The sequence below is a fragment of the Ictidomys tridecemlineatus genome, chromosome 1 (assembly GCF_052094955.1).
Source record: "Ictidomys tridecemlineatus isolate mIctTri1 chromosome 1, mIctTri1.hap1, whole genome shotgun sequence".
NCBI classification, from domain to species: domain Eukaryota; kingdom Metazoa; phylum Chordata; class Mammalia; order Rodentia; family Sciuridae; genus Ictidomys; species Ictidomys tridecemlineatus.
Window position 1 is genome coordinate 161,322,671 of NC_135477.1, and position 9,470 is coordinate 161,332,140.

Sequence of the window (9,470 nt, forward strand, 5' to 3'; positions counted from 1 at the left end):
GAGCTGTCTTCTAAACTATGGATAACACACTTTTCGTGGTGTGAGAGCTGACTTCAGGTACCACACTTCTTTAGGGGTTGCAGGGAGGGCAGGGGCAAGGATGGAGAAAGTTCCAACACATAGCCTGTAATCTAACTATATTGTAGCCCCTCAGCTAAAAAAAAAAAAAAAAAAAAAGTGAGGAATTGTAATAATACCTCTGGAAAGACTGGGAGTGTTGGTAGAGTGCTTGCCTAGCATGTGTGAGGTCCTGGGTTCCATCCTCAATACTGAAAAAAAAAGTTAAATCAAAATGCCTCTGGGGCCAGGTGTAACATACCTGTAATCCTGCAATTTGGGAGGCCTCAGGCAGGGGAATCACAGTTCCAGGCCAGCCTCAGTGTTTTAGCAATTCCCTGTCTCAAAATAAATAAATAAATAAATTGGGGTGGAAATATAGCTCAGTGATAGAGTGATCCTGAGTTCAGTACCAAAGAAGGAAGGGCAGGAAGAAAGAAAGGCAGGCCTCCAGGCACTGACAACAGGGAAAGAGAAGAGGAAAGGAGTCTTTTTTTGCTGTTGTTCCCCAGTGCTGGGACTGAACCCAGGGCCTCACACATGCTAGGGAAGTGATCTACCACTGAGCTACATCCCCAACTCTTTTTATTTATAATTTTATTTTTGAGACAGGGTCTTACTACAGGCTCGTCATCAATTTGGAATTCTCCTGCTTCAACCTTCCAAGTAAGTGGGATTGCAGGCCTGTGCCACCACAGCTGGCTGGAAGGGAATCTTTTGAGAATTATTCTGCTATATGGCAGATTAGAGAACACTAAAATTTTCTTGAAGCCACATAAAAACTAAATGTCAAGGACCATGACTTTCTCTTTCTTTTTTTTTTTCACACTTAATAACATCTACATATGACAAGTAATGCAGATCTTCTTCCTATGATAGTAATAAAAATTTCCTTTCTCTATTTGTTGAATATGAAGTTAAAAATATGATTCACCTACAGAAACCTACCAAGTAAGCAATAATGGCAATAAAGACAAAGAAAAAGTGGCTTATAGGAAACACAAAGTTTAGTGAGCAAAGGTTCAGAAACTGGCATCTTCGAGGTGTGTTCCCAGAGAAAGCAAGAAGGATAATTAATTTTGAGCTAGGTATTAGCAGACTGTGATGCAAGAGCTGGGAAAGATAATTCCAAAAGTCAGGAGGCCCACAATAGAGTCTGAGCTGGCTGTTCACTCAGCCCCTGACTATAGTCAGAGGAGAGGAGGCTTCTGCCTGACACCTTGAGGAGGCTCAATGAGAGCAGAAGTCACCTCCAGTGGTCTGTTAGGAGGCCATTTAGTAAGCACCAACAGGACTTCCATCTCCAGCATCCCCCAGGCCTCCAGCAAGAGACATAGGACATCCAGGCCTTAAGCACCTGGAGATTGGTGCCCTTCTAACAGTAGGACAGAAATGTTGCTACTTCCTTGTAGTACAGAGATCTACTGGCTGCTTCCCTAATGAATGAAAGTCAGAGGTAAAATTGGAAGGTAAAGAAGATGGCAAACCTTCGTAAACACACTGGCACTCCTCCCCCAGAAAGGGTTAACTGTCTCATAAAGACTCGGCTCTTGCTTTTGTCCCCACCACTAGCTAAGCCAAGGAGCTGGGAGGATTCTGGTGCCTTGTTCTCTGCCACTGCCACTGTGGTGGGGTACATGCCGTATATAATACCCTGGACTGTACTAGACACAACTGTTAAAAAATGCCCCTCCTCCCACTTCCATCTACATTCCAGTCCTCAATTCCCAGAACCTGTGAACGGGACCAGATGTCATTCTCACAATTATGTCATGTGTGGGTGGGCCTGATTCTAATGATGTGAGCCCTTCAAAGTGGAGAGTTTTCTTTGGTTAGTGGCAAAAGTGAAATCAGAGAAGTTTGAAGCATAAAAAAGGATTTGATTCAGCTTTGCTGGCTAGAGGATGGGAGGCGGACATGTGGCAAGGAATGCAGGCAGTCTCTAGTAACAGGATGGCCCATGGCTGACAAGGAAACAGGGACCTAAGTCCTATAACCACAAGGAACTAAATTCTGCCAATAAGAAAGAGCTTGGAAGCTGATCTTTCCCCCAGAGCCTCCAGATGGAAAGTCAGACTTGCAAACATCTTGATTTCAGTCTGTGATACTATGAGCAAAGAACCTACCCACACTGTGCTGGACTTCTGACCTACTGAGAATATAAGCTAATAAATGGGTGTGTTGTTTCAGCCCACTACATTTGTATTAATTTATTACACGGCAATAGAAAACTAATACAGCCTCTGACATTGAATTGACCCTTACCTAGACCAGCTGTATGGTAGCCCTTCAGCTTGAAGAGTGAATCTCAGATTCTATTGTCAATTATAAAGACAAATGCCTTGATTCTCAGGCATTAATAAATAAGCCTGAGTTGTCTGTTTATGATTATATGAGGAAGGAGACTATGGGAATTTTTTTTCTAATGCTATCCTACAGAAATAGAATGCAAGTCACATAGTAATTTAAAATTTTCTAGAAGCCACATAAAAAATAAATGTCAAATTAACTTTAATAATATATTTTATCTAACCCAACATATCAAAAATAATGTGAACATAATTTTTTTGTACTGTGCCACCACTAATAAATGGTATATTTTATATTTTTCAACTAGAACTTCAAAATTCATTATGTATTTTCTTTTTATTTTTTGTGGTACTGAGTGTTGAACCCAGAGATGCTTTACCACTGAGTTAGACCTTCAGCCCTTTTTATTTTTCATATTGAGATAGGGTCTTGCTAAATTGCTTAGACTTGTCTTGAACTTGTAATCCTCCTTCCTCAACTTCCTGAGTCACTGGGATTACAAACATATGACTCAGCCCAGTTTTAGTATGTATTTTTCACATTTATAACACATCTCGGTTCAGAATAACCAATTTTTAAGAATTTAATAGCAGGCTGGAGTTGTAGCTCAATGATAGAGCACTTGCCTGGCATGTATGAGGCCCTGGGTTTGATCTTCAGCACCACATATAAATAAATAAAACAAAAAGGTTCATTGACAACTATATATATATATATCTATATATAGATATATATAGATATATATATATTTTAAAAAGAATTTAATAGCAACATATAACTAGTGGCTATGTATTGGATAATCCAATTCTAGACCTTTAAATATATGTTTCAACACATTTTCTTTGATAATCCTAAAATTAATATAAATAGATGATAAATAGAGGATTATAGATAAGTGAGAACACACACATATATCACACTCTGGTATACACCAAATAGTTTTTGTTTGTTTGTTTCAGTTATAATGAGTCATTCTTCAATCAGAGGATCAGGGTATATGTGGTGCAGTAATTTCTAGTTTCAAACTGCAAAATGTAAGACAAATCAAACTGTGCAGTCAAAGTAAAGTAATACCTGGCAACCGAGATTGCCAGGTTAAAACAAAACCCTGTCTTGTGCAGAAGGATACACACTGGTTTTTATACCAACTTCAGTAGATGATTATATATTTATTTCCTTTGCTTTTCCTTTAAAGGACTAAACTTTTGGATTCTACATAAGCTTGTTTTTTTTTTTTTTTCCTAAGTCAATATCCCATTATACAAGAATAAAGATTAGGGTAGGGGTTGTGGCTCAGTGGTACAGCACTTGCCTAGAATGTGTGAGGCACTGGGTTCGATTCTCAGCATCACATAAAAATAAATAAAGTCCAGTGACAACTAAATAAATATTTTTAAAAAATAGCTGCTACATCTAAATAAATAAATAAAGATTAGAACAAATCAGAAATGGTAGGAAATTGGAGCGATGCACACAAAGCAGCCATCCAAGACTCAGTATATCTACATATGCGTGCGCACACACACACACACACACACACACACACACACAAATCCATGGTATTTCTACTGGACAGAAAGTCCTGTGAGATCTTCAAAGATGACTCAGACAGTGATCTTTCTCCTGGAGTAGACTCAGAAAAAAATGGGCCATATTTAAACACATATAGTGCAAGGTAGAACACTGAAAGAGACTAAGAGATGCTTGCACACCATATATGTAAAAAGAGGATCCTTTTTGGTGGGGATGAGCGAATATTTCCTAGAAAAGTATACTTTATAAGAATTGTTCCAGAATGATCTTTAAGAGAGGGCTAACAAGACTCGATTCAATTCAGTGGAGTTCAGCTGTTGAACGGTTTGTTGTGTGGCAGTGGAGCTTTAATGATGGGAGTCTCTGTCCTAAGACTGCTGGGGAGGAGAATGGTGAAAAACAATAGCAGCAATGGAGCACCTTCTGGTTCCAACAGCTCTTCACACCTCACACCATCCTTTACATCCCTCTCAAGTCTTCCCATGCTCACCTCCTATACCCATGAACAACTTCTTGCCTCTTCTGTGTCTCCGCCCTCTATTAAGGATATGGCTCTTGGTCTGGACCTTGTGCTCAGGCCAGCCTTGCCAGGGAAGGTGTGGTTGGTTTACCCTCTGTCCCCTGTCCTGCACCCACATGCAGGAGTTGCCTCCCCCTCCTACTGTGGCTCTAGCTGTAGCCAGGAAGCTGCCGAATCAAGAAGCTCCCACCACAGCTTCCGGCTCCAGCTTTAGTCTGTGTGAGAGGAAGTTAGTTTGCTAAGTATTATCGCAGAGAAAGTTCTAGTGGAGGGCACTGGATGCAGGCTGAAGGGGTCCAGAAAGGAGTCCTAAAAGGGCAGATGCTTCAGAGGAATTATCTAAGAATGAAAGGAAGGTAGTAACTTTCAAGGCATGAAAAAACAACATGTATAATATCAAAACAGTTCGAGAAAGGGTGACGCCCTTAGAAGCTAGAGAATGAATGCAAGGTGAGAAGGGTGCATGTGGGCACAGACAGGAAACAATGCTGAACCTGCAGAAAGACGCTGGATCATGCTAAAGAGTTTCACTTTATTCAGAAGATGATAATGAGGCAGGCAGAAAGACAAAAGTGCTAATGATGTTGCTTTAAGAATAAAGTTTATATCTATGGAGAATTATTAATTTATTATACATAACCTTTGAACTTTACAATGTTCTTGCTTTGTTTGGTTCCTTGATAAACTCCATGTGACATTCATTCATAAAGAGCAGAATGTGAAACCTTAAAAAGAAAATGGTATCCACAGGATTATTTCATGCTTATATGTTTGCTTTTGATGGGCATTTGAGAAGTTGACTTCTTCCAAGTTCGTTTTGTTTTGTAATCTATTAGGTTGTATGGTGCCGTGGATGAAAACCTTGGCCTTGAGCATGCTGAGCAGATACTCTACCACTGAGCTATATTCTCAGGCCTCTGGTTTATTTCAAACGAATCTGAACATTATACCACTAGCTGAGATTATCTCCTTGTGAATAGTAATTGCACACATGAGATTCAGTCTAGGCAATCAATGTCATTTCCATGTGACATTCTGCTATTTATGTATTGTCTCCAAGACAACTTTTTTCTCTTTACATTTTTCTTTTCTGTCACACTATAGAATTTTGAATATTCCACTCTACTAAAAAAGTAGGTTAAATGCAAGGATAAAAATATGAAAACTTCTTAGAAGTGTCTGATACCTTAAAAGAGAAAGGAAATTAACTTCTTTGATGTTAACATTTTTGCTGTTTGACAAGTTCTTTAGAATTTTTTAAGTGGGGAAAGATAAAAGTTTTCTTGAAATTAGTTGCCATTAGTAAAAAAAGAATCATCTCCACATTGATTTCTTGGTTTAGAAAAGAGGAAGAATCTTAAAGGGGCTTATAATTATATAGCTTCCTTCTTTAGGCAAGACCTGCCCAACATATTCTTTTGTCCACCAAGAAATAATTTCAGTTCTACTTTCATATTCCACTTACTGATAAAATGTAAATTAACAAAACAAATATATAAAATATTATAATAAGTGATTTGTTAAGAATTCTGGCCAGGCATGGTAAGACATATCTGTAATCCCAGCAACTCAGGAAGCTGAAGCAGGAAGATCACAAATTTGAGGTCAGCCTCGGCAACTTAGCAAAACCCTGTCTCAATGAAAAATGAAAAAGAACTGGGTATATAGCTTAGTGGTAAGAGCATCCCTGGATTCAATCTTCAGTATCCTTCTGCATAACACATACAGACAAAATTTTGAGTAGTTGCTGTAATATTATTGCTAATCATTTCTTGGCTTTGTTTTATATAGTTTTATTGTATCTACATATTCTTTAAAAGTGCATTTTTAAAATTTAAATAAGTGAAAATTTTTCAAGTAGTTCTAGGTTTACAGAGTGTAAAGTACAGAGTGTCCTCATATAGCCATACTTCCTTCTCCATCAACACAAGGTCCCCCCCCCGACTTTTTAAAAAATATCTTGCATTAGGTGGTCTATTTGTTGTAACTAATGAGTTATTATTGACTAAAGTTCATAGTTTACATTAGGGTTCATTCTCTTTTTGTACATTTATGGGTTATGATAAATGTATAATGACATATATGCACCATTATAGTATCATCCAGAATAGCTTCACAGCCCTAAAAATCCTTGTACTCCACCCATTCATTCTTTCTTTTTTCCTTCCCTCACCTTGGCAATCACTGATCTTATTACTGTCTCCTCAGTCTTGCCTTTTCCAGAATGTCATATAGTGACATAAATCTGATTTCCAGATTCACTTCTTTCATTTAATGATATGTAATTCTTTTCATGTTTCAATAGCTCTTTTTCTTTTTATTTCTTTTTAAATTCTTCTTCCTTTTATCTTTTGTAGTGCTAGGGATGGAATCCAGAGCCTTACACAGTCACTGAGCTATATCCCCAGCCCAGGTAGAGTCATTTTTAAAGTTTTCATTTTTACAAAAATGTTATATGTTATCTGCCCTACTATGGGACTTATTCTTTTCAATTAAAATTATGTTAAGATAAATCTAGATTGTTGCTGAACTATCGTTTACCTATTTTTCTCAGTTGTACAATATTTTTTTTGTTGGAACATAGCACAGATTATTCATCCAATCTTCTGTAGACAAGTATATGGGTTGTTTCCAAGTTTTTACTTTTGTGAAAAGTGGGCATATGATTGGTCTGGGACTTGGTAACTATTGCACATGTGCAAGGATTCTCTTGATGTATCCCTAGGAGTGGAATTGCTGGTTAAATGAATAGAATAAATAGAATATTCAATTTGGGGTGATAATACCACATTTAGAGGGCAAAGGTATGAAGTCAGTCAGTAACATGAAAATTAAGATAATGATAACCGTCCTAGGGGTAGAGAGTGCTGTGATTTTTTTTTAAAGCAGATACAACATTTTCTATACCTTTATTTTATTTATTGATTTTTTTGTGTGTGGTGCAGAGGATAGAACCCAGGGCCTCACACACATCAGGCAAGCACTCTACCACTGTTTTGCAAATTTTTTGTATGTTTATTAAATTCTAAAGATTCGAGAAAATCATTGAACCTATAAAAAGCAATTACAATCATATTAATTTTAGAAAAAAAAACAATTTAAGGTGAAGAGCATTTAGCATGGTAACAAGGGACATTTTCCATTAATAAAAGCTGCAGAAGTGATATAATTCTGGGTACTAAGAAGAATTTCCAGTAGCCTGGAACATGAAAATTGTTTCTTCTTCATAATAATCTTCCAAAAACAACTGGTTTCTGCAATTCAAACCATACTAAGATGAGTTAAAATAAAAAAGGAACCAGCATAGCATCTATATATAAAAATATTACCCAAAAAAAGGGTGGGGGCAGCAAGGGAACAGGGGAAAAAAACATGGTAAATTAAGAGTACACACTAGCAAAATGCCATGACAGACAAGGTAAAAGTAAAAGCCTATAAACTACCATGAAATAATAACATTTTAAAGAAACCTTGCCAATGGAATTAAGTATATAAAATGAGATGACAAGACAGAAATTATAAAATATATGGACAGACAACAGGAGGAAATGAAAGTGAATTTGCAGAGTTTAGAGAAAAAAGAAAGGAAGTTAAAAGTAGTCTAGAAATAAATGTCAATTAAGTAGATACTATTGAAAACCTAGAGAGAGACATAGGTTGAAAAATTGAGGAAAATCGGGAAAATGATATGGAACTAAAGCAAGAGTTTAAAGGGCTTAGAGTGAAAAATATAACTATGGAAGATGAGAAAGGAGATCCAACATATGCATAATTGATATCTTCACAGACATAAACCCTCTCTCATCCACAAAAAGAACTATCTTAAATATTTAAAGATAAAAATCAAGAAAAAATATTTCTCCAGCCAGGCACGATGGCACATGCCTATAATTCCAGCAGCTAGGGAGGCTGAGGCAGGAGGATTGTGAGTTCAAAACCAGCCTCAACAAAAGCAAGGCATTAAGCAGCTCAGTGAGACCCTGCCTTTAAATAAAATAAAAAATAGGGATGGAGATGTGGCTCAGTGGTTGAGTGCCCCTGAGTTCAATCGCCAGTACCCAAAAAAATAAAAATAAAATATCTAGGCTTCAAATTCTAAAAAAAAAAAAAAAAAAGTTCTCCAGATAAAAGGTAACTTGACTTTACCATAAACCAAACAACTTGAAGCATATCCTAACAGAAAGTTTTTGAATATCAAAGAAAACTTTGGTTGGTCTGACACAAGTTTAAGACATAGTAATTGTGTATGAGATTTTTCCACAGCCCTGATTACAAATATGTTAAAAATATCCTAAAATTATTCAAAGTCTTCAGAGAAGGAAAATATGATTCAAGAATGTTATGCCCAGGGGCTGGGGATATAGCTCAGTGGCAGAGCATTTGCCTGGCACCTGTGAGGCACTGAGTTCAATCCTTGGCACTGCATGCAAAAATAAGCAACTAAAATAAAGTCATGCTGTCCATGTCCAACTAAAAAAAAAAAAAATTAAAGAATTCAAAGTCTTCAGAAAAGGAAAATGTGATTCAAGAATGTTACACCCAATTAAATTTTTTTTGGCATTAAAAACAATAGAAGTACAATTCTGAATATGGGAAAATTCAGGGAATAATTCCCACAAATATTTTACAGTGCTGGGGATTAAACCAGGGTCCTACACATGCTGGACAAATGCTCTGCCTCTGAGCTACACCCTCTGCCCTTTCATAAGTTCTTCTTGAATGAACTATTTGAGGATTTACTGTCAACCAGCCAAGAGATGACTGGGGAAACTATGATAAAAGAACAAAATGTGCAATATTGGATTCATTTAATTGTGGAAATACAATAAGGTCAGCTTTATGGTTTAATATGGGCTGGGGATGTGGCTCAAGCAATAGCGTGCTCCCCCCAGCATGCCCGGGGCACTGGGTTTGATCCTCAGCACCACATAAAAATAAAATAAAGATGTTGTGTCCGCCAAAAACTAAAAAATAAATATTAAAAAATTCTTTCTCTCTCTTTAAAAAATGTAAATGTAATAAATTCTGATGTTAAAGGAATGTTACTTTT